The sequence below is a fragment of the Giraffa tippelskirchi genome, chromosome 10, assembly GCF_054371585.1.
Source record: "Giraffa tippelskirchi isolate mGirTip1 chromosome 10, T2T-mGirTip1v1.2.pri, whole genome shotgun sequence".
Taxonomy (NCBI): domain Eukaryota; kingdom Metazoa; phylum Chordata; class Mammalia; order Artiodactyla; family Giraffidae; genus Giraffa; species Giraffa tippelskirchi.
In genome coordinates, this window is record NC_137284.1 from 62205895 (window position 1) to 62233557 (window position 27663).

The 27663-nt window shown below is 39.2% G+C and overlaps 1 protein-coding gene across 2 annotated transcripts in view; it reads right to left on the bottom strand.

Moving 5' to 3' along the window:
- LOC145522701 (uncharacterized) overlaps positions 1-27663 on the bottom strand; it is a 514463-nt gene that overhangs the window by 85142 nt on the left and 401658 nt on the right. The window contains exon 5 of one of the 2 annotated variants that reach the window (XR_014066131.1): positions 3133-3447. The exons of the other annotated variant lie outside the window; for it this stretch is intronic. The gene's annotated coding sequence lies outside the window, so the exon portion shown is untranslated. Of the gene's footprint in view, positions 1-3132; positions 3448-27663 lie in introns of those variants that run through there. 2 annotated transcript variants of the gene reach the window in all.

The following is a 27663-nucleotide window of genomic DNA, read 5'->3' on the forward strand; positions in this document are numbered from 1 at the left end:
CGATATGGTGGGTGAGTGGATATATGCTTGCCTTACTCCCTTATTCTAAATTATTTGATCTATATGTTCAACTACTAATTGCCAGCACTCTCCAAACAAGATACCTTATTATGTTTTAGTAATTTACTTGGTATCAGAGACTGAGCCAGACCTGCCCTCGAATGTTTGAGTGTCTCCTGCGGAGGTACAGGCCAGCAGTGGCCTGCTGCAGGGGCAGGGGCTCTGGGTACAGGAGACCTGGGTGTGGCATAAGCCCTCTTGGAGGAGGTCGCCATTAACCCCACCAGAACTTACACAGGACTGGAGAAACAGACTCTTGGAGGGCACAAACAAAACCTTGTGTACACCAGGACCTAGGAGAAAGGAGCAGTGACCCCACAAGAAAATGACTCAGACTTTTCTGTGAGTGTCCAGGAGTCTCCAGTGGAGACGTGGGTCGGCGGTGGCCTGCTGCAGAGTCGGGGGCACTGAGTGTGGCAGTGCGTGCAGGGGACCTTTTGAAGGAGGTTGCCATTTTCTTCATTACCTCCACCATAGTTTGGTCTCAGGTCAAACTACAGGGAGGGAACACAGCCCCACCCATCAACAGAAAATTGGGTTAAAGATTTACTGAGCATGGCCCCAGCCATCAGAACAAGACCCAGTTTCCCCCTCAGTCAGTCTCTCCCATCAGGAAGCTTCCATAAGCCTCCTTATTTGTCAGAGGGCAGATAGAATGAAAACCACAATCATAGAAAACTAATTAAACTGATCACATGGGCCACAGCCTTGTCTAACTGATTGAAACTATAAGCCACATCATGTAGGGCCAACCCAAGATGGATGGGTCATGGTGGTGAGTTCTGACAAAATATGGTTCACTGGAGAAGGAAATGGCAAACCACTTCAGTATTCTTGCCTTGAGAACTCTATGAACAGTATGAAAAGGCAAAAAGATATGACACTTAAGATGAACTCCCCAGGTCAGTAGGTCCCCAATATGCTACTGGAGACAAGTGGAGAAATAACTCCAGAATGAATGAAGAGACAGAGCCAAAGCAAAAACAATACCCAGTTGTGGATGTGACTGTTGATGGAAGTAAAGTCCAATGCTGTAAAGAACAATACTGCATATGAACCTGGAAGGTTAGGTCCATGAATCAAGATAAATTGGAAGTGTTCAAACAGGAGATGGCAAGCATCAACATTTTAGGAATCAGTGAACTAAAATGTACTGGAATGGGCAAATTTAACTCAGATGGCCATTATATCTACTACTGTGGGCAAGAATCCCTTAGGAGAAATGGAGTAGCCTTCATAGTCAACAAAAGAGTCAGAAATACAGTACTTCGGTGCAATCTCAAAAAAGACAGAATGATCTCTATTCATTTCCAAGGCAAACCATTCAATATCACAGTAATCCAAGTCTATGCCCCAACCAGTAAGGCTGAAGAATGGTTCTATGAAGACCTACAAGACCTTTTAGAACTAACACCCCCAAAAGATGTCCTTTTCATCGTAGGGGACAGGAATGCAAAAGTAGGAAGTCAAGAGATACCTGGAGTAACAGGCAAATTTGGCCTTGGAGTACAAAATGAAGCAAGGCAAAGGATAACAGAGTTTTGCCAAGAGAACACACTGGTCATAGAGAACACCCTCTTTCAACAACACAAGAGAAGACTCTACACATGGACATCAGTAGATGGTCAATACGGAAATCAGATTGATTATATTCTTTGCGGCCAAGGATGGAGAAGCTCTATACAGTCAGCAAAAATAAGACTAGGAGCTGACTGTGGCTCAGATCATGAACTCCTTATTGCAAAATTCAGACTTAAATTGAAGAAAGTAGGTATAGGTATACATTAAGGAAACACAAATCATAAAATAAAGATTTAGAACAGAAAAATTAGGATTTAATTCTTCATTTTACATGGGAATTGATACAGCATTCTGTTAAGCAGCATGCATATGTGCTAAGTTGCATCAGTCATGTCTGACTCTTTGTGATGCTATGGACTGTAGCCTGCCAGGCTCCTCTGTCCACAGGATTCTCCAGACAGGAATAGTGGAGTGGGTTGTCATCCCTTTTCCAGGGGATCTTCCAGACCCAGGGATCAAACCAGAATCTCTTATGTCTCCTACATTGGCAGTCGGGTTCTTCACCACTAGCACCACCTGGGAAGTCCATGTTTTAAGCAGCAGTTTCCCTTATTTATTGCGTTTACAGTATGTGTGACTTTAACATATATGTTAAATGTTAGGCGATTACAATAACCCTTCTCATGTTTTCTGAAGTGGAAGAATCCTTTATGTATATCTCTTGGTCGTGGAGCTCTTGTGGTAGTGAACAGGTTTACCAGTAGATACAGAGGTGGGCAGTTGGGAAAGGAATGTAGATGTGAAGGAAAGATCAGAAGGGAGCTGACCGAGGGAGGATCAAGGGGAAAGGCTTTCAGAGGGAAGGAAAGAAAGAGCAGAGGGTACGATGAGAGACGGAAGAGAGAACAGATCGATTTGCACAACTGCTGAAGAAATGCTGTTGTTAGGTAAGAAAAAATTGGGAGCAACTTTTAAAAATGGAGATGTGTTGTTAACCCTATCCCCTGCTTCCTTGGTGTGTTTTTAATGAGTATCTTATGGGATTACAGAATGTTTTATGTGATTACGCGTACGTTAAATCTAGAGGATAGAATGAACATATGTATTTACCAGTCTTCCTGTTATATATCCCTTAAAATATCATAATACATAGGTTTAAAAATAAAACTTTATAATAATACTGGGAGAGTCTTGGTACTTAATAATAGTCAAGAACTTATGAGTATATGCTTATCCCCAGATGCATCAAGATGTATACATTAAATAGGTACAGCTTTTTATATGTCAATAATAATTTAATGAAGTGACTTAAAACAAAAAAGAATTAAAAGTGATAAAAGATGTTAACATGGGTAACTAAGTGAGGAGGGACATCAGTAAATGATTAGGTTTTTGACCTGTTCAATGAAAGGCTAAAGACAAGACATTAATTCTGAACAGGAAGATAAAAACATAGCTTCAACATGTGCTTCAAAATATTAATGGTAAACACTTAAGGATAGGCATAGGGTGTAGAACTTCAAAATAATTAGAGAGAAAATAAAACACTCCACAATCAACAACAAACTTTAATCTGACAAAACACAAGAAAGAAAAAGAAGCAAAAAGAAGACAGCATGTGGTATATGAAGATTAAGTTTGACTTCATATAAACAGAAAACCTGAAATGATGGTGAATTAACATTTAAGAAATGCACCAAATAACAACAGAATAATAACAGGGTAGAGAGTCCAAAACAGGGGTGCTCCAAAACTCTCGTGAACCTGGGCTCCTCCTGCCTTTCAGTAGGGTGCACCTGCCATATGACTTCTATCTTTAAGGCCATTTAACAATATAAGACAGCTTCTGGTACTCAGATGTTGTATCTATGTTGCAAAACAAGTGAAGAAGAAAAGGTAAAAGAACAAAAAATTTGTATACTTTCCAATGAGTCAAACCCTATAAATGGTTTCCCCCCAAGAAAACAATGGAAGGAAGTAAGAGTGTCATCACATACACAGACACCACAATAGTGCTCTGAACTACTACTTGTGCCACCAGGGAAATGAACCACTGCTTTTCCCCGCAATCCTGATTTCCTAACATCCAGGTTTTTATGAAACAAAGATGTCAGATAGGCTGGTCCTTGTGCAACAACTTGGTGTTTGTCTTCATGCCATCTCTGACCCAAATTGGGGAACAGAGGGCCGATATGACAAGTCATGTGTGTGCTAAGTCACTTCAGTCGTGTCTGACTCTTTGCAGCCATATGGACTGTACCTGCCAGGCTCCTCTGTCCATGGGGATTCTCTAAGCAAGAATACTGGAATGGGTTGCCACTGCCTTCTCCAGGGGATCTTCCTGACCCAGGGATTAAACCTACCTCTCTTTATGCATCCTGCATTGGCAGGTGGATTCTTTACCACTAGCGCCACCTGGGAAGCCCCAATATGACAAGTTAGTGGTGCCCAGAAGCTCTTAGAGCAGGCAGACCTGTGATGTGTGTCAGCCCTGTTGGAATCGTTGTGTCCTTTTCTCTCAAAATTTTTTTGTAAGGCACGAATCCCTTCCTAACTCCTCTCTGGACCACCCACCACAGTAAACCTACTTGGAGTCTGTAGGAGCCCCTCTCTTCTAATCACTGTTCATACATTTGTCTGTGGTTTATCTCATTAGAATGCCATTACCATGAACTGCAGGTCATGCAACTTAAGCACAGAGAATGCATTATGCACATTGCCACTTTTACCAAGAGTTTTCCTTCTATTTGGTCAAATCCCTTCCTGGCTTTTGCCTGTCTTAACATTTGTAATTTGAAAAGTGCAAATCTTTCCTTGGTTGTGTTCTCCTCTTGTTGTAACTCAGTCTCTTTAAAGGTCTTGTTAACTTTATCAATACTAACTAAACTTGATGTTGTACCCCTTCCATACAAGGAATACTCCTATGATTACCCTCCAATTTTTTCCTCTGCTAAACAATTCCCACCTAACATTTATCTGCATAAATATAAAGAGAAATTTCTGAAAAGATCTATATTCAACTCTTACAGTTGTTATCCCAGTGGATCTCGGTAGCAAAGAACTCACTTTTTAGTCAATATGCTTCCGAATTGCCTTAATTTATGACAGAGAAAACATCTTATGTGTTATATTTTTTAAAGAAGGAAAATAAAAGCAATTTAAAATTCTGCATTACCCTTCAATGCTTTTGAATTAGATTTTTATGAAAGGTTTATGGGGTTTTCTTACTTTTATTTCTTTGGTTGGTTGTTTTATTTTCCTTTTTTATTTCTTTATTAAGGTATCTAGACAATTGGCTTTAAGTCAGAGAAAGAAAGAGGGGGTAAGAGGCCCATTCTTCTTTCAATTACACAATTAAAGCTAATATCTGGGGTGTGGGAGCTGAGGTCTGTAGAGTAAGTTGTGGCAGGGAGAAAACTTCGCCATACCTGACAATGAAATTGATTAATGGAGCAAGAAAAAGTCAAGCTGACATAAACTATAACAATCATTGGAATACCACCTCAAAGCCAGAAGGAAATTGTGGAAATTACTCCGAGATGAGAATTTAACCTGTAGAGAAAACCTGCAGGAGAACTTAACCTATAGAAAAAACCTTTCTGTGGTTGGATGTTTTAGGCAAACAGCTAGGTGATGTGAATTCAAATGGAAAAAAAAAGGCCAAAGAACTTCCACACAGACATGTAGACTCAAAGTTAGTTTTCCTGCCAGTATTGCATTGCGCTGGCATGCATTTCTTCCCAGAATCCTTCCTGTACGGGGAGGTAAGCTGGTGTTCATGAGCTCTGAATGGTTCTAGGTCTTTGCTCTATTTGAGGTTTGAGAAAGGACCCCCCCATAATCCCGTTAGCAGGTGAGGAGGCCCTTGGATAGCGTCACTCCACACGTGTCCCTGTGCCTCCTCCTCCATGCCCACAGGCACTTCTCCTCCAGCCTTCTCCTTGCCACCTATTTCACCGTGAAGTTGGTGTGTTCCTCCCTTTGCATGCTCCCTGCTTTCCAGAGCTGGTCAGGAGTCAGGAGGGAAGTGAGGCTGCCTGCATGGAGGAGCGAGTACGGGTGGGAACCATAGTCTCTCATGGGGGAAGCTTTCCTAAGATGCTGGGAGTTAGACTTCTCATGGTTCTTTTGTGGTGTCCCTAATGGGTAACTGGAGAGACTAGCAGGGAGAAAATGGGAGGATAATTAACATTCTCAGGGAATACATAACTTTGTCGGCTTTAGAGGCACCATTGAGGTCATAAGACGCTTTCTTTCGTGGTTTCTGTTTTCGTGCTTTGGTTCTATCAGTTAGGATACTTTCATCTATAAGGAAAAGACTGGCCCAACTGGCTTAAACAATAAGGAAATTTACTTTTGATCTTAACAAAAAAATCCCAGGATAAGGTGATTCTTCCATTGTTAGCTAATTCAGCCCTTCCATGGCCTCCTCAGAACATAAATAAGTTCCTCCCATCTCTCTGCTCCTGACATCCTTGGCTTGTTGGCTTTGTCCGTGGAAGTCACTCCCCTCAGGGTCACAGGATGCTCCCATAATTCCAAACTTTACATCTACACGCAGCATCCAACATATTAAAGGTCATTTTGTCCCAGGTATCCCTTTCAAAAGAACGATGAAACCTTTCCCAGAAACCTCCCTTGACAGACTTTCCTCATGTCTCATTGGCCCAGTGGCTCCTTGCTTTTGTCTGACGCAATCACTGGCAGGGGGGGTGAAAAAACTGGGATTGTTCTGGGTTTATTAAGAGTTAGCCTGAGCTGGGGAGAGGGTCATAATCTCTGAGGAATAAACACCTACACAAAAGTGGGGCTCATTTAAAAATAAGAATAGGATAATGGATATTGGAGAGGGAAACATGAATTTGTGCTACAATGGTTGATGATACAGAAATAATAAAAACATCATAATGTTTATTATTGTAAAGTAAAAAAATAAATAAATTAAAAAATAATATTTATTAAACACATTGCAATATGTGCTTTGCACAGAGCTACTTATGCACTTTCTATGAAATACCTTAAGAACAAACTTATGATATAGGTGCTAATATCAGCTCCAATTTATAGATGAACTTTGAGAAATAAGCTTAGAGAATGTAAATAACATGTCCCAGAAAATAAGAGTATATAAAAACAGGCAGAATCTGTGCTCCTAATGACTTCAAATTTTCTGTTCCTTCTCCTGTCCTAAAATGCTCTCTGATGTGCTTTTTTCCTTGGCTTGTATATTTGCTTTAAGAATGCTTGCTTTTTTTTTTTTTTTTTTGATTTATTGTGGTGGCTCAGATGGTAAAGAATCGCCTGCAATGCAGGAGGCTCGGATTCAATTCCTGGGTTGGGAAGATCCCCTGGAGAAGGAAATGATTATCCACTCCAGTATTCTTGCCTGGAGAATTCCAGGGACAGAGGACCCTGACTGGCTACAGTCCATGAGGTCGCAAAGAGTCACAAATGACTGAGCGGCCAACACTGTCACTGCCTTTCACTGCCTAAAGACTGTAGATGTTGCCTGTTATTCTCTTTTGCAAACTGTAACTGCTATAAGAGCCTAGATAGGTTAAAGTTTTGTGAACGGCACCTAGTAGGAGATGTGATCATAAACGTCCTTTTCTATTGTCTTGTCTTTCAAGTTCCCAGCGCTATTTCCTCTACAACTTTTTGCTTCACTCTCATTTTCTCTTCTTGTTATAATTCCAATGAAAAAAAGCTGGAAATAGCAATCTCTGTATTTTAATTATCATTCCCCTGCTCTCGCCTTTCATCACCAGCTCCACATTATGAGCTGATTTGTCATTTAAGTGTCATAGCAAAACAGATTGTTTCACAACATAGTACTGGTCTGGTAAAACCTGAGGTCTCATCTGGGGACACCATCAAGGACTTCATTGCTGTCTGTCTGCCGGTAGAATCTCCTTCTGGTCCCCTGCACAGAAGGGAGCTGTGGCGGTCAGAAGCGCTACTCCAGGAAGGGGGAGTGAGGAAGTGTATGCTCCATTATGTTTGATGTTTTGTGTCTGAACCTTGCTACAGGCTATTAACATCAAGCACTGGATTGCAAGGATACAATTTATTTCTCATTTAAAGCAGTAACTTTTTTTTCCCTCAAGTTTTTAAGTTGTATTTGCTTATTCTTCAGACATGTTTCAGTTTCTGAGAGGGGAGGGGCCAACTTTGTAGGCGATTCATCAAAACTTCAGGTCTTAAATCTGATAAACAGAGGAAGTTACATGCTGTATTGAATTTGGATGGTTCTGAGTGAGCTTCAGAATCAAAGATGAATTATTTTAATGTGAAACTTTTAGTTTAGGATTTGTTTGAAATTGAAAATATCACAATTGTGTTTGTGTGTATGTGTATATTTAACATGAAGGGTATTTGATATCACTGAGATTTTTTTTTTTTTTTTAAATCAGGTCACTTGATGGTGAGACTAGAAACTGTCATTTTAAAGTTAAGTCATTTTTCATGCCTCCTTCAGGAGTATAAACTTAAATTATTTCTAAGGAAGTGACTTGTTGGATAATGGATAAAGTTGGTCTGGTCCAAAATGCTTGGTTTGTCCACAGGAAGCAATTGAAGAGGCCTCCCCAAGGTCACACTGGTAATTAGGATCAGAATTGAACCAGGACACTAGGTTTCTTCTTCACATACCAAGGCATTGCCTCTTCATCCACACAGTTACCCATCACTGCCCAGCTCAGAAGGGTCCTGAACTTGGGATTTAACGCTGTACAGTCGGAGACGACTGAGCGACTTCACTTTCACTTTTCACTTTCACGCATTGGAGAAGGAAATGGCAACCCACTCCAGTATTCTTGCCTGGAGAATCCCAGGGATGGCGGAGCCTGGTGGGCTGCCGTCTATGGGGTCGCACAGAGTTGGACACGACTGAAGCGACTTAGCAGCAGCAGCAGCAGCAGTCCCCATCTTGAAATTCTTAATGTGCTTATCTCTGAATCCGTAACTGACTTCCAAACATTAATTGCCTAAGCAGGTTCAAGTTGGTTTCTGACTCTTGCAACTAAAAGAGATTTGGCATATTTTAGAGCCCTTCATGGACTTCCCAGGTGGCACAGTGGTAAAGAATCCACCTGCCAATGCAAGAGACCCACGGGTTCAATCCTTCGGTCAAGAAGAGCCCCTGAGGGGTGGTCCCAAGATGGTGGAGGAATAGGACGGGGAGACCACTTTCTCCCCAACAAATTCATCAAAAGATGATTTGAATGCTGAGCAATTTCCACGAAACAACTTCTGAACGCTGGTAGAGGACACCAGGCACCCAGATAGGCAGCCCATTCTCTTCGAAAGAAGGTAGGACAAAATATAAAAGACAAAGAGAGACAAAAGAGTTAGGGATGGAGAGCTGTCCTGGGGAGGGAGTCACGAAGGAGGAGAAGTTTCCAAACAGTAGGAAACCCTCTCACAGGTGGGTCTGTGGGAAGTTTTGGAATCTCAGAGGGCAACATAGCCAGGAGAGAAAAAAAAAAAAAAAACACCCACAGAATACACAGCTGCCAATGGAGAAGTAGCCCAGTTGCTTGCATCAGCCACCAGCAAGCGGGGGCCGGACAGGGAGGCACAGGCTGCATAATCAGTGCTTTGGGTAAGGACTGGGCCTGAATGCCCTGGAGACAATCTGAAGGAGCTAACATGAGATAGCAACCCAAACTGTGGGATCGTCAGAGAGAAAATAAAAAAGAACTTTCCCATGAAAGGCTCTAATGCACAGCCTGGCACACTCACAGAACAAAGGATTGAGCGAATACCAAAGGAGAGCTAGCCAGCTGTGTACAGGTCCCTCGCCCAGTGGAAGTGGAGATGCAGGTGTGAGACAGCCAGAGCCGGAAGGCAAGGGGCTGCTGCAATCTCGGCCCCAGAGACCGGCATCCTCCACCAGACTGTGAGCAGGCTTCCAGTTGCTAACCACATTTTCCTGGGATTCTGGGTGGTAGACATCTGCCAGGAGGGCCACAGCCTGAGATGGGCTCCCCAGAGGAGACAAGGCACAGCTGAGATGGTGTTCTCCCGGTGCACCTGGGAAACCGAGCGGCCAGGACTGGGGAGAGGATTACATGGCCCAACTGGGACAGTGTGCTTGCCAAGCACCTGGTGTTGCCTGAGCTGCTCAGACCTAGGAAGGGCACAAAACGCATGTCCAACTGAGTCTGTGCCCTTGTGGAGTACCCGAGAACCTGAGTGGCTTAGACCTGGGAAGTGCACAAAATGCAGGACCCACTTTAGACTGTGCCCCCGCAGAGCACCCTGGAGCCTGAGCAGTGTAGACCAGGGAAGCACATGCCACCTTGAGCTGGGGCAAACCCAGTGTGGTTCATACACTGAGAGCACTCCCCACACACACCAGTGATATTTATTTGCAATGTCCCTCACTCCCCACAACACAACTGAACAAGTGAGCCTAAATAAGTGACCACCTTTGCCCCCTTGTGTCAGGGTAGAAATTAGACACTGAAGAGACTTGCAAAAAGAGGAAGCCAAAATAAACACAGAAGAGGGAACTGCTCTGGAAGTGACAGGTGCAACAGATTAAAACCCTGTAGTTAACACTGACAAAGTATTGGAGGGGGCCTATAGAACTTGAGTACAAGTATAAGCTGGAACAAGGAACTATCTGAAACTGAACTGACCCCACATGCCCACAACAGCTCCAGAGAAATTCCTAGATATATTTTTACTATTATCAATTTTGAATTTTTTAAAATTTAAGTTCTTTATTACTCCTTGAATTTTCATTTTTATAACCTATTATCTTGCCCAAAAAAGACCCTATTTTTAAAGCAAATTTCATATATATTTTTAAAATAATTTTTGTGATTGATTTTGTTTTGTATTTTTAATATTTTTTTTGAGAGTCTAACCGCTACTCTAGATTTTTAATCTTTGCGTTTTGGTATTTGTTATCAATTTTGTACCTTTAAGAATCTAATCTTCATATCGACTTTCACTTAGGGGTGAGATTACTGATTAGATTGATCTCTCCCCTTTTGACTCCCTCTCTTCTCCTCCTGGTCACCTTTATCTCCCTCCTCCCTCTTCTCTGTGTAACTCTGTTAATTCTCTGGGTGTTCCAGACCATGGAGACACTTAGGGAATTGATTACTGGCTAGATTGCTCTCTCTCCTTTTGACTCCCACTCTTCTCCTCCTGGTCGCCTCTATATCCCTCCTCCCTCTTCTCTTCTCCATGTAACTCTGTGAACCTCTCTGGGTGTCCCTTGCTGTGGAGAACTGTTTCACCATTAACCTAGATGTTTTATCTTCTGTGCTGTATGGATAGAGAAGTCTTGAGGCTACTGTAGAATAAAGCTGAAAGCCAGAGGCAGGAGGCTTAAATCCAAAACTTGAGAACATCAGAGAACTCCTGATTCCAGGGAACATTAATAGACAAGAGCTCACCCCAAAGCCTCCAAACCTACACTGAAACCAAGCTCCACCCAAGAGCCAATAAGTTACAGAGCAAGACATACACCACACTAATTCTCCAAAACGCAGGTACATAACCCTGAGCATTAAAAGACAAGCTGCCCAAAGTCACACCAAACCCATAGACACTCCGAAACTCACTATTGGACACTTCACTGCACTTCAGAGAGAAGAGATCCAGCTCCACCCACCAGAACACAGATGCAAGCTTCCCTAACCAGGAAACCTTGACAAGCCACTAGTCCAACCCCACCCACAGGGAGCAGGCTCCACAATAACGAGGAACCACGAACATGCAGCCTACAGAAAGGGCACCCCAAACACAGCAATCTAAACAAAATGAAAAGGCAGAGAAATATTCAGCAGGTAAAGAAACATGACAAATGCCCACCAAACCAAACAAAAGAGGAGGAGATAGGGAGTCTACCTGAAAAAGAATTCAGAATAATGATAGTACAGATGACTCAAACCCTTGAAAACAAAATGGAGTTACAGATAAATAGGCTAGAGACAAGGATTGAGAAGATGCAAGAAATGTTCAACAAGGACCTAGAAGAAATAAAGAAGAGTCAAACAATAATGAATAATGCATTATGAGATCAAAAGTACTCTGGAGGAAACCAACAGTAGACTAACTGAGGCAGAAGAGAGGATAAGTGAGGTGGAAGATAGAATGGTGGAAACAAATGAAGCAGAGAGGAAAAAAGAAAAAAGAATTAAAAGAAATGAGGACAACCTCAGAGACCTCTGGGACAATGTTAAACAATCCAACATTCGAATCATAGGAGTCCCAGAAGAAGAAGACAAAAAGAAAGGCCATGAGAAAATACTTGAGGAGATAATAGTTGAAAACTTCCATAAAATAGGGAAGGAAATAGCCACCCAAGTCCAAGAAACCCAGAGAGTCCCAAACAGGATAAACCCAAGGTGAAACACCTCAAGACACATATTAATCAAACTAATGAAGATCAAACACAAAGAGCAAATATTAAAAGCAGCAAGGGAAAAGCAACAAATAACACACAAGGGGATTCCCATAAGGATAACAGCTGATCTTTCAATAGAAACTCTTCAGGCCAGAAGGGAATAGCAGGACATACTCAAAGTGATGAGAGAGAAAAACCTACAACCCAGATTACTATACCCAGCAAGGATCTCATTCAAATATGAAGGAGAAATCAAAAGCTTTACAGACAAGCTTTTTGCTTTTTGCTTACAGACAAGCAAAAGAGGAGAGAATTCAGCACCTTCAAACCAGCTCTTCAACAAATGCTAAAGGATCTTCTCTAGACAGAAAACACAGAAAAGGTTTATAAACTTGAACCCGAAACAACAAAGTAAATGGAAATGGGATCATACTTATCAATAATTACCTTAAATGTAGATGGGTTGAATGCAAAACAAGACCCCTATATATATTGTCTACAAGAGTCTCACTTCAGACCAAGGGACACATACAGACTGAAAGCAAAGGGCTGGAAAAAGATATTTCATGCAAACAGAGAACAAAAGAAATCAAGAGTAGCAATACTTATATCAGATAAAATAGGCTTTGAAATAAAGATCATGAAAAGAGACAAAGAAGGGCACTACATAATGATCAAAGGATCAATCCAAGAAGAAGATATAACAGGTATAAATATATATACATCCAACATAGGAGCACCTCAATACGTAAGGCAAATGCTAACAAGTATGAAAGGGGAAATTAACAGTAACACCATAATAGTGAGAGACTTTAATATCCCACTCACACCTACGGATAGATCAACCAAACAGAAAATAGCAAGGAAACACAAACTTTAAATGATACAATGGACCAGCTAGACCTAACAGACATCTGTAGGATATTTCAACCCAAAACTATGAATTTCACCTTTTTCTCAAGTGCACACGGAACATTCTCCAGGATAGATCATATCCTGAGCCGTAAATCTAGCCTTTGTAAACTCAAAAAAATTGAAATAATTTCAAGCGTCTTTTCTGATCACAGTGCAGTAAGATTAGATGTATACTACAGGATAAAAACTATTAAAAATACAAACATATGGAGGCTAAACAATACGCTTCTGAATAACCAACAAATCAGGGAAAAAATCAAAAAGGAAATAAAAATATGCATAGAAACAAATGAAAATGAAAACACGACAACTCAAAACCTATGGGATTCAGTAAAAGCATTGCTAAGAGGAAGGTTCATAGCAATACAAGCTTACCTCAAGAAACAAGAGAAACATCAAATATATAACCTAATTTTACACCTACAGCAACTAGAAAAAGAAATAAAGAACCCCAAAGCTGGTAGAAGAAAAGAAATCATAAAAATCAGAGCAGAAATAAGTGAAAAAGAAGCAAAGGAGACTATAGCAAAAATCAACAAACTAAAAGCGGATTCCTTGAGAAGATAAATAAAATAGTCAAACCATTAGCCAGACTCATCAAGGAAAAAAGGGAGAAGAATCAAATCAACCAAATTAGAAATGAAAATGGAGAAATCACAACAGACAACACAGAAATATAAAGGATCATAATAGACTACTATCAGGAACTATATGCCAATAAAATGGACAACTTGGAAGAAATGGACGAATTCTTAGAAAAGTATAACCTTCCAAAACTGAACCAGGAAGAAACAGAAAATCTTAACAGGCCCATCACAAGGATGGAAATCAAAACTGAAATAAAAAATCTTCCAACAAACAAAAGCCCAGGACCAGATGTATTCATAGGTGAATGCTACCAAAAATTTAGAGAAAAGCTAACATCTATCTTAGTCAAACTCTCCCAGAAAATTTCAGAGGAAGGTAAACTCCCAAACTCATTCTATGAGGCCACCATCACTCTAATACCAAAACCAGACAAAGATGCCACAAAAAAAAAGAAAACTATAGGCCGATATCACTGATGAACATAGATGCAAAAAATCCTCAACAAATTCTAGCAAACAGAATCCAACAACATATTAAAAAGATCATACATCATGACCAAGTAGGTTTTATCCCAGGGATGCAAGGATTCTTCAATATTTGAAAATCAAGCAATGTGATACACCACATTAACAAATTGAAAGATAAAATCCATATGATTATCTCAATAGATGCAGAGAAAGCCCTTGACAAAATTCAACACCCATTTATGATAAAAACTCTCCAGAAAACAGGCATAAAAGGAACATACCTCAACATAATAAAAGCCATATATGACAAACCCACAGCAAACATTATCCTCAGTGGTGAGAAATGGAAAGATTTCCCCTAAAGTCAGAAACAAGACAAGGGTGCCCACTCTCACCACTACTATTCAACATAGTTTTGAAATTTTATCCACAGAAATCGGAGAAGAAAAAAGAAAGAAAAGGAATCCAGACTGGAAAAGAAGTAAAACTCTCACTGTTTGCAGATGACATGATCTCTACATAGAAAACCCTAAATACACCACCAGAAAATTACTAGAGCTAATCAAAGAATATAGTAAAGTTTCAGGATATAAAATTAATACACAGAAATCACTTGTATTCCTATACCCTAACAATGAGAATGCAGAAAGAGAAATTAAAGAAACAATCCCATTCACTATTGCAATGAAAAGAATAAAATACTTAGGAAAAAATTTACATAAAGAAACAAAAGACCTATATATAGAAAACTATAAAACACTGATGAAAGAAATCACAGATGACACAAATAGATGGAAGAATATACCATGTTCATGGATCAGAAGAACCAATATAGTGAAAATGAGTATACTACCCAAAGCAATCTATAGATTGAATGCAATCCCTATTAAGATACAAACAATATTTTTCACAGAACTAGAACAAATAATGTCACAATTTGTATGGAAACACAAAAATTCTCAAATAGCCAAAGCAATCTTGAGAAAGAAGATTGGAACTGGAGGAGTCAACCTGCCTGACTTCAGACTATACTACAAAGCTACAGTCACCAAGACAGTATGGCACTGGCACAAAGACAGAAATATAGATCAATGGAACAAAATAGAAAGCCCAGAGATGAATCCACACACCTATGGACACCTTATCTTTGACAAAGGAGGCAAAAATATACAATGGAGAAAAGACAATTTCTTTAACAAGTGGTACTAGGAAAACTGGTCAACCACCTGTAAAAGAAGGAAACTAGAATACTCTCTAACACCATACACAAAAATAAACTCAAAATGGATTAAAGATATATATGTAAGACCAGAAACTATGAAACTCCTAGAGGAAAACATAGGCAGAACACTCTGACATAAATCACAGCAAGATCTTCTATGACCCACCTCCCAGAGTAATGGAAATAAAAGCAAAAACAAACAAACGGGACCTAATTAAACTTAAAAGCTTTTGCACAATGAAGAAAACTATAAGTAAGGTGAAAAGATAGCCTTCAGAATGGGAGAAAATAACAGCAAATGAAGCAACTGACAAACAGCTCATTCAGCTCAATACCAGAAAAATAAAAGACTCAATTGAAAAATGAGCCAAAGAACTAAACAGATATTTCTCAAAGAAGACATACAGATGGCTAACAAACACATGAAAATATGTTCCACATCACTCATTATCAGAGAAATGCAAATCAAAACCACAATGAGGTACGATCTCACACCAGTCAGAATGGCTGCCATCAAAAAGTCTACAAACAATAAATGCTGGAGAGGGTGTGGAGAAAAGGGAACCCTCTTACACTGTTGGTGGGAGTGCAAACTAGTACAGCCACTATGGAGAACAGTGTGGAGATTCCTTAAAAATCTGGAAATAGAACTGCCATCTGACCCAGAAATCCCACTGCTGGGCATACACACCGAGGAAACCAGAATTGAAAGAGACACATGTACCCCAATGTTCATTGCAGCACTGTTTATAATAGCCAGGACATGGTAGCAACCTACATGTCCATTGGCAGATGAATGGATAAGAAACTTGTGATACATATACACAATGGAATATTACTCAGCTATTAGAAAGAATGCATTTGAATCAGTTCTAATGAGGTGGATGAAACTGGGGCCTATTAAACAGAGTGAAGTAATTCAGAAAGAAAAACACCAATGCAATGTATCAAGGCATATATATGGAATTTAGAAAGATGGTAATGACGACCCTATATGCGAGACAGTAAAAGAGACACAGATATAAAGAGCAGACTTTTGGACTCTGTGGGAGAAGGCAAGGGTGAGATGATTTGAGAGAATAACACTGAAACGTGAATATTGCCATATGTGAAATGGATGACTAGCCCAAGGTCAATGCATGAAACAGGGCACTCAAAACCTGTGTGCTGGGACAATCCAGAAGGATGGGATGGGGAGGGAGGTCAATGGGGGTTTGGGATGGGGGACACATGTACAGCCATGGCTGATTCCTGTCAATGTATGGTGAAAACCACCACAATATTGTAAAGTAATTAGCCTCCAAGTAAAATAAATTAAAAAATATATTAATACAAATGAAAATGAAAACAAAACAAACCAAAAATTATGGGAAGCAGCAAGACATATTTTGAAGCAGTGATTTTCTTTAAACTCATGGTGATAGGCACCCACATTTTGTATAGTAGTGTGTATCTGCTAATCCCAAATTCCTAGTTCATCCCCCACTTTGGTAACCATATGTTTGTTTTCTATGTCTGTGAGTCTATTTCTATTTTTGTATTTTAGATTACACATATTAATGATACCACATGAATGATACCATAAGATATTTGTCTTTCTCTGACTTACTTTACTTAGTGTGATAATCCCTAAGCCCATCCCTATTGTTGAAAATGGATTATTTCATTCTTTTTAATGGATGAGTAATAGTTCATTGTTTGGTTTGTGTGTGTGTGTGTGTGTGTGTGTACACACAGAACATCTTCTTTATCCACTCATCTGTTGATGAGCATTTAGGTTGTTCCTGTGTCTTAGCTATTATAAACAGTGCTGTGCTGCTATGAATATTTGGGTGCCTGTGTCTTTTTGAATCAGAGTCTTTACCTTTTCCAGATATATACCCAGGAGTGGGATTGCTGTATCACATGGTAACTCTAGTTTTAGTTTTTATGGGAAACTCCGTACTGTTCGCCACAGTGGCTGTAGCAATTTACATTCCCGCCAATAGTGTAGGAGAGTTCGCTCTTCTCCACCTTCTCTTCTGCATTTATTATTTGTAGATGTTGAGTATCTTTTCATGAGCCTCTTGACCATCGGTATGTTTTATTTAGAGGAATGTCTATTTAGGTCTTCTGTCCATGTTTTTGGAGAAGGCAATGGCAACCCACTCCAGTACTCTTGCCTAGAAAATCCCATGGACGGAGGAGCCTGGTAGGCTGCAGTCCATGCGGTCGCTAAGGGTCAGACACAACTGAGCGACTTCACTTTCACTTTTCACTTTCCTGCATTGGAGAAGGTAATGGCAACCCACTCCAGTACTCTTGCCTGGAAAATCCCAGGGACGGGGGAGCCTGGTGGGCTGCTGTCTATGGGGTCGCACAGAGTCGGACACGACTGAAGCGACTTAGCAGCAGCAGCAGTCTATTTTTTAATTGGGTTGTTTTTATGATATTGAGCTGTATGAGCTGTTTACATATTTTGGAAATGAACCCCTTGTCAGTCACATCATTTGAAAATATTCTCTCCCATTCCATAGGTTATCTCCTTGTTTTATTTTGGGTTTCCTTTGCTAAGCAAATGCTTTTAAGTTTAGTTATGTCCCATTTGTTTGCTGTTTTTTCCATTACTCTAGGAAACACATCCAAACAAATATTTCTATGATTTATGTCAAAGAGTGTTCTGCCTATGTTTTCCTCTAGTAGTTTTATAGTATCCCATCTTGCACTTAGGTCTTTAATCTATTTTAAGTTTACTTTTTTACATGGTATTAGAATATGTTCTAATTTTATTCTTTTACATGTAGCTGTCCAGTTTTCCCAGAACCACTTATTGAAGAGATCATCTTTTCTCCATTGTATATTCCTGCCTCCTTTGTTATAGATTAATTGATGTTAAGTGGGTGGGTTTATTTCTGGATTTTCTATGCTATCCTATATTGTTTTGATTACTATAGTTTTATAATATAGTCTGCAGTCAGGGAGCATGATTTGCCCAGGTCTATTTTTCTTTCTTGAGATTGCTTTGGAACTTTGGGGTCTTTTGAGTGTCTATACAAATTTTAATATTTTTTGTTCTAGTTCCGTGAAAAATGCCATTGATAACTTGATAGGGATTGCATTGAATCTGAGATTGCCTTGGTAGTATGGTCATTTTAACAGTATTGATTCTTCCAGTCCATTAATATCGTATACCTTTCCTTCATTTGAGCTGTCTTCAAGTTCTTTTGTCGATGTTTTACAGTCTTCAGAGTAGAGATCTTTTGCCTTCTTAGGTAGATTTTTTCCTGTGTATTTTATTCCTTTTGATGCAATAGTAAATGGGATTGTTTCCTTAATTTCTGGCTGATAGTTTGTTGTTACATATAGAAACTGCAACAAATTTCTGTATGTTAATTTTGTATTCTGCAAATTTACTTAACTCATTGATGAATTCTAGTAGTTTTTTTGTACTGTCTTTAGGATTTTCTATGCATAGTATCATGCTCCAAGGATCATTTCATATGTTCTTCTTGGAGACTAGTCATTTTTGACTTCAGGGAAAAATTATTAGTTGAATTAACTCAATTTTTCTCAATTTCTTTCTAAGTGCTTGTTTCAGGGAAATGTTGACTTAACTTAGTCTTTATTATGAGGTACAAATTCTATGAAATCTAGCCACATATTTACTTAGTAATGACTTGATGAATTTAATGAAGGCAGAGTCTCTCATTAAACATGACTGATTCTCTCTGAACAGAGCTGAATATACACCATTAGTCAATCAATAAATTAATTGTTTTCCCCTGCTGTTATTCAAAGAGAAAAATCAACTCTTCATTTAAGCTAGCAATGCTTACAGGTTTACCAGAGGGTCACACACTAAAATATTCTATGTAGGCTGTAAGATGCTACTTACTGACCACTGCTCTAGGGTAGCTGCTGGCATTTTTCCTATGTCCTCTTAGCTGCTGCTGCTTTTATTTGTCTGTGACAGACAGTAAAGGACCTTCTAGGATCCTATTACAGACACAACCTCAATCATAGCATGGATGTCCTCTGCAATCAAAAAAAAGGCAAGTGCAAACAAGGTTCCACCAGATTTGTACACATTTCAACACAAGTTTTCCAGAGATTCTTCCTTCAGGGAAACATTTACAAAAGCTCCAGATCATCGATGCTACCCACAATAAATGTAAATTCTCCATATTTTTCCATTTACTAAATCATGTATCTTCAGTTTGAATATTCAAGATATCCAGTTCTGGAACAACAGGTGGCCTATTTGTGTCAGCTCATTACTTCTGGATTTGTTTATTTACACATAAACTACATAGGCCTTGCTCTTTTCTGGCTGCAACTATGGAGGGTGCAGAAGAGAAGAAAAATAAGGTTCCTGCTGTGCCAGAAAGTGTTAGTTGCTCACTCATGTCTGACTCTCTGTGATCCCATGGACTGCAGCGCACCAGGCTCTTCTGTCCATCGCATTCTCCAGGCAAGAATACTGGAGTGGGTTGCCATTCCCTTCTCCAGGATATCTTCCTGACCCAGAGATCAGACCCAGGTCTCCTGCATTGCAGGCAAATGCTTTACTGTCTGAGCCACCAGGGCCAGAAACCCTTAAGAAAAAGCAAAAGAATTTTGTAGAACTTAAGATCAAGTACCTGAGAAAGAAGTTTGCCCAAAAGATGCTTCGACAGGCAAGGAGGAAGCTTATCTATGAAACAGCTAAGCACTATCACAAGGAATACAGGCAAATGTACAGAAATGAAATCCAAATGGCTAGGATGGCAGAAAAAGCTGGCAACTTCCATGTACCTGTGGAACACAAATGGGCATTTGTCATCAGGGTCAGAGTTATTTGTGGTGTGAGCCCGGGGAATCAAAAGGTGTTGCAGCTTATTAGCATTTGTCAGATCTTCAACAGCACCTTTGTGAAGCTCAACAAGGTTTCAAATAACAAGCTGAGAATTGTGGAACCATACACTGCATGGGGGTATCCAAACCTGAAGTCCGTAAATGAACTGATCTATAAGTGTTGTTATGACAAAATCAGTGAGAATTGAATTGTCCTGATAGATAACATGTTGATTGCTTGATCTCTAGGCAAATATGGCATGAGGATCTGATTCATGAGATCTGTACTGTTGAAAAATGTTTCAAAGAAACGAACAACTTCCTGTGGCCCTTCAAATTGTCTTTTCTAGGAGATGGAATGAAGAAAAAGATCACGTGTTTTCTTGAAGGTGGAGATGCTGGCAACAGGGACGAGCTGATCAACAGGCTTATTAGAAGGACGAACTAAGGTATCTACCATGATTACTTTTGTATCTGGTCAGTTAATAAACAGTGAATGCTTTCAAATTGAACTGTAAAAAAATACAAAGGCCTCCTCATTCTGTGGTCAATGCAGTGAACAGAAGGAATTAGGCTGGGTTTCTTGATGTAGAAGCCACACACCAGTCTGCTGTGTAAAATCAGGGCAAGTTACAGTACCTCTGCGTTCCAGCTTCTTCATTTGCTAAGTCAATACAATCATGCTATATATATAGAATTTGAAAAATGGTAACGATAACCCTATATGTGAGACAGAATAAGAGACACAGATGCATAGAACAGTCTTATGGACTCTGAGGGAGAAGGTGAGGGTGGGATGTTCTGGGAGAATAGCATTGAAACATGTATATTATCATATGTGAAACAGAACACCATTCCATGTTCGATGCATGAGACAAATGCTCAGGGCTGGGGCAATGGGATGACCCAGAGGGATGGGATGGGGAGGGAGGTGGGAGGCGGGGTCCAGGAAGGGGAACACATGTAAACCCATGGCTGATTCATGTCAATGTATGGCAAAACTACTACAAAATTGTAAAGTAATTAGCCCCCAACTAAAATAAATAAATTTATTTTTAAAAAATAAATAAAACAACAACAACAACAAAAAAAAATACAATCATGCTAGATTATACTTGGAGAACTGATCTTTGATCCAGTCAAGAAAAGATCCCTCCAAAGCAAACTGGCAATATTTGTTTATGTCCTGGCAATGTTTCAAAAGAGGTTCTTTTGAAGAGAGAAGCAACAAGTATGAGGTACTTAGATGTAAGATTTAATACTTGCCTTACATTTTCAAAACAGTTTTCAGGTATACAACATCATTTATAGTTATAAGATTTAAAAGAAGCAGAGACTTTTACTCACATTTTATAAATAATGACACTGAAACTCAGAAAAGTTAAAAGATGAGCCCTAGTGTAGTACCCAGCTACTTAAGATAGACCTAGACCCTGGGCCAGATTATCCAATTGCTAATTATCGTCCAATTGCTAGTTGGGTATTTCCTTACTAAGTACCTACTGTCTTAAGCCAGATTACTTAAGCCAAACTTCAGTTATCTCATTTCTGAAAGACGAGAACCATATTTTCTCTGTCAGGCATAAGAATGGTGTTAAAATGAAGCCTCAGTGTATGAGGCCCTGAGATGCCCCAGGATATACAGTGGTAAATAAATTTAACTAGTGATATTGTGGAAAAGATTTAATGAGTTGAGGTAATGGCAACATACAGTGACCAAGTGAACAGTGGGGCCAGCTAAACAAATATCTAGAGTTAATTTGAATTAATGTGTTTATTTCTGACAATTGTACCCTTTGATTTTGGGGTAATTCCATTTCATTTAACGTTCTTAGGGATAATGTGCCAGAGGTACAAAGGTTTTTACTGTCACATTAGCCTTTTTCTCATAGGATTTTGTAACTTAAAAATTAAATAAACATTTAAGCTAAATAGACAGTGAAGAATTTATAGAATTTACTGTAAGATTTGCTGATATTTTAATGAGGCCTTGTTTATGCCTGGTACTGGGCAAACCTTTAATGCATGTATTACTTAGTTAATCAATCAACCCCATTTTAAAGTGAGAAAATGGAAGTACAGAGATGTATTGGGTTGGCTAAAAAGTTTCTTTGGGATTTTCCATAAGATATTACAGAAAAACGTAAACAAATTTTTGGCCAACCCAATAAATTATTCTAGCTTAAAGCTGAGGTTCAAAAGTGAGTCTGTTTGCCAGAGTTACAGATCTTTTTACCTGATTGTTTATACCAAGACCTTCCTAGTCAGGAATTGTGTTGGGTACTGAGAATATGGGGGGAGCAGGCCATTCCCTGGGTACAATTTATTTTTGCACATGATTGTTCATTTATCCAGTATGCATTAAGCAAGTACTGTGTTCAGACTCTTTTCCAGGTACTGGACAGACAACTAGACTTCACAGAGATGATCCATTAGGAAACCTAGTGTTACTGGGAAGAGGAGGCGTGTGGACAAGCAGCAACACAGTGTCACATGTGCTCCTCTTGAGGTAGAAAGAAATCCTATGGAAGCATAAAGAAAGGAAGGGGTAATTATGACTGGGGAATATTTGTGACATATCTTAAGTAGCTGAGGTATGAAGATAGGACACTCCATTTCAAAAGGCCCACCTTTCGGATATTTAACTATTTTTCCCTAAGATTCACCTTTCTGTCTCTTTTTCTTTCCCATCTTTGCTCTCCTCATATAGCCAGAGACCATACAAACAGAACCTGCATCACCAGCTGAGTTAGGATCCATCTGGATCCTAACAGGAGCAGATCTGGTCACCAAGCTGAGCCAGAAGTGTTTACTCACGACCTTCTCTTCATTGAGACAATACTTCAGCCTAGTCAAACTGGGGGATTTAGGATGGAGAAAAACAGAATACTGATCCTAGATAGCTAAGATGCCTATCTAAGGAATCATTTCAGTGAGCCCAGACTCTTGCCTCTTCACATACACAGAAAAGCACTAAAATCATTAACTTGAGATGTCTGGTTTTTTGTGATTGGCAGTAATCTTTGGATGTTTGACTACTTTTTTTTTTTTTTTTGAGCAAAATCTCCTATGTATTCTGGTTCCTCCTTAACATCCTTGGAATGGTTCCTCAGAGACGTCTTCCCTGGATTTAGTTCTCAGTAATGACCCCAAATAAAACATAATTTTCAATTTTTAGGTTGTACTTTTTTTTTTTCAGTGAAACAAGTTTCTTCTGATGCATCTAGAGCCCTCCTCCTCTTAACAGTTATTTCTTTTCCTTTGGCATTTCCCCAGTAGCATGCTCAATGTGTGGGTCTTCTTTACACTTAAAAATGAATGTAAGAGATTGTTGAGTTCTGCCCCAAGGCCAAAGCTGCAAGGCCAAGCCACAAGGCCACAGAAGTGGCCCCCAGACCCAAGATCCCCCCAGAAGCTGACTGAGCCCCTTTGTAACTGTTGCCAAAGGCCTCCTGATCATCACAAGCAGGCTTCCTGAACCCCAAATTAGTCAAAGATGCCCACCCCTGTAGTCACCCTATAACACCCTAAGCAATCACCTTTATATCAATCTTCCAGCAGGAGTTTTCTTTGTCTTGAGGCTATAAAAATTGGCTACTAACCCATAAAAACTGTTGACTCTCTCTGGTTTGTCAGGAGGTTGGCCTGTTGCGCTCGCAATGCCCACATTATTTTTGCTTTTTGTCCTTAATAAACTCACTCCCTTCTGAAATGCTCTGTGTCTGGAAATTCTTTTCCAACTTGCATTCAGACTGCCTCAACAGAAATCATATTCCACAAACCAGTGGAAGTTTTAGCAGTACCCAGTCAACTCACTCCTACATAATAAAAATACATTTTAAACAAATAAAAGGAAGTTTCTTCTCTCAGATGTATAATCCTCAAGTTTGGCCTTTAATGGAGTAAGATTATAATGCATTTGCTCCAGTGAAAAGTAAACTCTGTTTTCATTTTTGACAGCAGGGGGAAAAATGATGTCAAATGTAATTGAATGTATAATTTTTTTCTCCCAATGAATACATTCTTTCAAATGTATTTATTTGCAAATTCTTGCACATTTTTAATGTCTGACAGGATTGATAAATGAGATCCTAGGTTTATTTTGCAAATAATTTTATGGTCTACATTATGTTTTAGGAAAAAAATAAATATTGCCTCTGTGGTATAAACACTATTTGTTTCTCAGAAGCTAGATAAAATTTGATGTTTATGCTTTTCTTGTTATCTGTTCTTAAGGCTTACATATATCCAGAACAAGGATATTATGCAGAAAGGTTAAAAATTATTCATCTAGTTACCTAAGGAATTATCTACACTAAGACTGGTGAGGATAAAGGCACATATTCTTTAAAATTAAATAAGCTTAACAATGTACTAAGCCACCCTGCAGTTTTGGGCTTGTTTGCTCTTCTGAAGACAGTGTGATTCTGGCTAAGCTGAGAGAGTCTGCAGCAAGAACATGAAGCCCAACTTTAGCATACTAACTCCTGCATCTGTGCTACGAGGCTTTCCCATGTGTAGAACACACCTATGACAACACCCACATAATTTACAACAACTTTATAGAGACAACTAACAGTATACTCAGGGTACATCTTATTGAGCATTGCTGCAATGGAAAATTCACTATTTACCCAGAATCAAAAGCTTGATTCTAGAACCAAAATTCTCATGGTCATTGAACAGAGGCATAAGTGAGCTGTGTCACGCTTTACCCAAAGGCAGATTTCTATGCTGTCAAAGTGATGCTCTGGACTTCATCTCCCACTGGCTTGGGAATCATTTGGCCATTTTTCTTCCCTAGATTGAAAACTTTTTAATTCTCTCAAAGCAAATGTGAATTTCCCTCTGTTTCACCCACATTAAACATATAATAGTATATTTTTGTGTTTTCTTTAACATTTCTAACAATAAAATAGGCTTAGAAACACCCAGATTAAAATGGGATCCATTAGAGGAAGGAGAAAGAACCCATGTTGGAAAAAGCACAAGAGGGAAAGAGCTCCCCTTAGTTCTTTGTATGGATCTGTCCCAGGTGCTTGTTGGAATCTTACAAATCTCGAACTTCTGGATGCCTGGATTAAGTCCTTGGCAAAAGAATATGTTTTGGGCACCCTGACAAAGACAATGGGTACACGGAGAGAGGAGAAAAATGTATCTGTGTTTGCTATGCTGAACTTGGAAGTTTTCCTTTGGAATAAGTGAGTCCTCTTGATTGTTTTGCCCAATTCCAATTTCCCCTGAGTAAGGTAAAGGTTTCAACATTTGGCGACTGGGAGTGTCATTATCACTTGTAAGGATGTCTTTTCACTCTACACATGATAAGATAATTACTGCCTGAAAACTGTGGTAAGTTGTTTCAACATCTTTGAAGCACAGCTACTGAGTGATCCATGGCATTATTCTTGACCAGTGTGTAATGGTGGAGGCCATGGTCTTTCAGGGTAGAAGAGACCATGGGCTGGGGCCACTCCTCTTTCCTCCCCCTCCGTCCGCTAACTGAGAGGGATGGGAGGAGGGGTGCTCGGGGTCCACTAAGACGTTCATGTTCTCCCACTACAAAATGACTATCTGGGTTCCAAGTGACTTTTCTCTCCCCCTGAATATTTACCCTGGTAGCAAACTCATAACACCTTTTCACATAATGAACTGGCAGGCAGCCTTTAAAAGTTTTCTGGCAAGGCTGAGAGCCAAGAAATTATTTAGATTTACTATCAGACTATTTAGATTTACTATTTGTCTACAAATATATTCAGAGTAGATATGACTACAGGATTCCTATATAACTGTTAGAAACTGCCACTGCTCTGGCCAACTTTGGATACCTTATCATGAGTATAAGATATTCTTTTTTACCAAGTCATTTCTTACATGTCTTCAAGTTATCATTCTCCATTCTTACAAGAAATAAGAATAGATTTTAATTTTATCCTAACCAAAATGCTTTCTGCTCCCTGAATATAGTTCTTTACAGTTGAATAGCACCAGAAACTGGCAGTTTTTAAGTTTCTTTTCCTTCACTTTGATGATTTACATGTTATAGAGAATACTTACCTCTGGGATAAAGGCACCACACCATGACTAGGAATAAAACCCGCCTGATCTTTAGAGTCTTAGTTTAAAGAGACTTCTCTGGGAGTGATAAGCGAAGTGGTCTTCTGGTATAATGATGTTTAATGGTGGAACTGATAGTAAACTGATACTCAATACAGATTCAGGAAACCTGACTTATGCTAAAAACAAATTTTAATAGGAAAATCTTGAAACTCAAACTTTAAAAGCTACAACTGAGATTCATGTTGAGGTTTGATAGAAAACAACAAAATTCTGTAAAGCAATTATCCTTCAATAAAAAATTTTTAAAAAGTTACAGCTGAAATATAACCATTCCTTAATAGTTGCTTAATCTCAGAAATTTTATTTTGATCTCTGAACTTATTCTCTCACTGTGCCCATCCTTTCTTTGAAAAGAAAAATGTCCACATTACTTAAAACTCTAACCAGTCAATATTCACAATGTATTGATGTGATAAAAGGATGGAAAAGTTGCTATGAATGTGACTCTCTTTGAAGACTGAAATTTCTTGAGGAAATGAGTCAAAAATTTCCTGAGTTGGACTTAATATAAAGCAAAACATATAAACATGGTAAATTTACAGTTAGTTGTACTAAAGATAACACTTTCAGATTGATGGAAAAGAGAGAGCCTCTCTTTCAAGTGAGAAAAGAGAAATAAACACTGATAAATGACAATAAATGAGGAAACTGACAGTTTCAGATGCCTAATAAATACATGAAAAGATGCTCAACATTGCTCATTATTAGAGAAAAGCAAATCAAAACTACAGTGAGATATTTCACAACACTCAGAATGACTATCATCAAAAAGTCTACAGACAACAAATGCTGGAGATGGTGTGGAGAAAAGGGAAATCTCTTGCACTGTTGGTGAGGAATGTAAATTGATACAGCCACTATGAAGAACAGTATGGAGATTCCTTATAAAACTAGGAATAAAACTACCATATGATCCAGCAATCCCACTACTGGTCATATGCCCCAAGGAAACCATAATTGAAAGAGACACATGGACCCCAATGTTCATTGCAGCACTGTGTATAACAGCTAGGACATCAAAGCAACCTAGATGAATTGATAAAAAAAAAAAGACAGATGAATGGATAAAGAAGTTGTGGTACATATACCCGATAGAATATTACTCAGCTATAAAAAGGAATGCATTTGAGTCAGTTGTAATGAGGTAGATGAACCTAGAGCCTATTGTACAGAGTGAAGTAAGTCAGAAAGACAAATATAATATACTAACGCATATATATGGAATCTAGAAAAATAGTACTGATGATCCTACTTGGAGAGCAGCAAAGGAGATGCAGACATAAAGAATAGTCTTTTGGACACAGTGGGGGAAGGAGAGGGTGGGATGATGGAGAGAATAGCATTGAAACATATACATTACAATATGCAATATAGATAGCCAGTGACAATTTACTGTATGATGCAGGGGACCCAAAGCTGGTGTTCTGTGACAACATAGAGGGGTGGGATGGGAAGGGAGGTGGGCAGGAGGTTCAAGAGGGAGAAGACATGTGGCCAGTTCACGCTGATTTATGGCAGAAACCATCACAATATTGTGAAATAACTATCCTCTAATTAAAACTTTAAAAAGAGAAAATAAAGAAAAAAAATTGACA